This window comes from Gracilinanus agilis, chromosome 4 (assembly GCF_016433145.1).
Source record: "Gracilinanus agilis isolate LMUSP501 chromosome 4, AgileGrace, whole genome shotgun sequence".
Classification (NCBI taxonomy): Eukaryota; Metazoa; Chordata; class Mammalia; order Didelphimorphia; family Didelphidae; genus Gracilinanus; species Gracilinanus agilis.
The window spans coordinates 364337439-364339674 of NC_058133.1; the positions used below are offsets into that span (position 1 = coordinate 364337439).

At 33.9% G+C, this 2236-nt stretch overlaps 1 non-coding gene across 1 annotated transcript; it reads right to left on the bottom strand.

Moving 5' to 3' along the window:
- Positions 1-1028: 1028 nt before the first annotated feature.
- On the bottom strand, positions 1029-1143 carry LOC123248071. The gene has a single exon (XR_006506177.1). It is a non-coding gene; the product is annotated as a U5 spliceosomal RNA (small nuclear RNA).
- Positions 1144-2236: the final 1093 nt, after the last annotated feature.

Here is a 2236-nt window from a genome sequence, read left to right on the forward strand (position 1 = left end):
AAGAAGAAGGTTTGGAGGATCACTGACACAGAATAACAATGGTACCTCAAAGTCCAGGCAACAGTAGCATCTTTGCTTTTCTTCTTCAATCCCAAGCCTCCATGAGACCATGAGAAGTGACATCTAACAAGAGAAGTGGAAAGATATGTTACTCTTTTCCATCCTGGGAAACTCACTTTAGTATTTTGAGAGCTGATACTGTAATAGCCTTAGGTAACTGGCTGTCCTTAGTGATCTTTACTTTGACTCTTGCCTTTCATCTAAGTTTCTAAATGTGTCCATTTTCAAAAGCATATTCTTTAAAGACTGCATTTGGCATACGTAATCGTAATTCTCATAAATATCTGCAGTGGAGTACATTCTTAGGTTTTCTGGTATCCCCTCTTTCATGACATGAGAGTAGAGAGCAGCTCTCAGGGCCACACAGGGCAAAGTGGCCTTTCCAATTCAGGTGGGGAATCCCAATACCTCAGTCCATTGTTAGAAAGTTTTCTTTTTCTTTTTTAACTTTCTGAGGGCATAATCATGAGACCCTGTCATCAGTGTAATTCAGAAGACAGAAAATTACCATAAACGAATAATTTTTAAATCCATCTTTTCAGACATGGGCTTAACATACCAAACTAGACACATGTGCTGTCTTCTTTGATTCCCCACAATGACCTACTATTATAGATATCACTGATTAGTTATCACTGTATTTTATAAATGAAGAAAATAAAGTTTGGAAAGGTTAAATAATTTGGCCATGATCAGTCAATGCAAGTGTAGTAAATAAGATGAGAACACAGGTATTTCTGGATCTTGTTTCAGAATCCAGTGCATTGTATTATGTTAGTATGTGAAGGTTGAAGTATACTTATTCTGTGTTGTAATAAAGGATAAATGAATAAGAGTCACTGGGATATAAATTTTTGGACAGTAAAAGTCCCAAAATAATAATTAGGGCTGCTCAATGATGACACTGAATTCCTTAAAATTAAAGTGATACCAACTGGCAGATATGTTTATTATTATTTTTTTAGATAGCTTTGTAATAACAAGGTCTCAAAATTAAGCAAAAACTTTTGGTGATTCCTCTCCATGGAAATCTTTAGGTGAAAAGGTGAAAGATTTATTTTCTCTGAAGAGAAACCAGAGTATACTAGATATATTTGAAAAGAAAATTTGATTGGCCATAGATTCTAAACTTTGAATGGATATTAATTAATTAATTAAACATTGAACTGAAAAGAATCATAGGAGCTAATTTAGGAAGGTAGGTGGTAGAGCTGATACTCCTTAGCTTGGAGTCAGGAAAATCTGAGTTCAAGTCCAGTCTTAGTCACTTTCTACCTTTCACCAATGGCTAGTCATATAACTTCTGTTTGTATCAGTTTCCTTCACTGTAAAGTGGGGATAATAACAACACCTTCATCCCAGTGTTGTGAAGATCAAATGAAATCATATTTGTAAAATGATTAGCACAGTCTCTGGCCCATAGTTGCCATTATTCTCATGCTTATTTCCTCCATTTCCAAGGTAACACAAGTAGTTAAGTAATGGAGGACTCTTTAAAGCACTTTTACATTTATGATCCCTTCAGAGTCTATAATTTCATGAGTTCAGCCACAAACTTGAGTCAAGAATTTTCTGACCTTTGTTAAAGTTAGCCCATCATTTTTTCTTTTGACTAGCCATTAAATCTTGTGAACAAAAATAAGAGATATGATTACTATCCTAAAGGTGTTTATATTCTAGTCCTATAAAAAGCATAGTACATATATAAATGCACTTGCTCCCATAGAAGTGAAGAACATATGAAATCTGCTTTCAAAATAAATCTACTACCCATTACTTGCTTCAGTCATTTTCTAGGTATGTGACCCTGAGCAATTCACTTAACCTCAGTTCAGCCTTAGCTTCCTTATTTCAAAAATGAGGCTAAGAATAACAGATACTTCATAAAAGTGATTGTCAGGATGAAATGAGATATAGAACACATTCTGCACACCTTAAAGTACTATATAAATATTAGTATAAAAGCATTTAAAATCTTAGTGCAACCCTATGTGTGAATCCCAGAATTATAATTACCCCAGGATTTTGAGAGGTCATTTAATCTACCCCTCTTCAATCAACTGGGCTTATTATGTATTTTATGTGGAATTTTTCTTTTCTTTCTTTTTTTAATTCCCCAGGCAATCACTTCCATGAACTTTCTTTATTCTCTGATATATATATATATATATATATA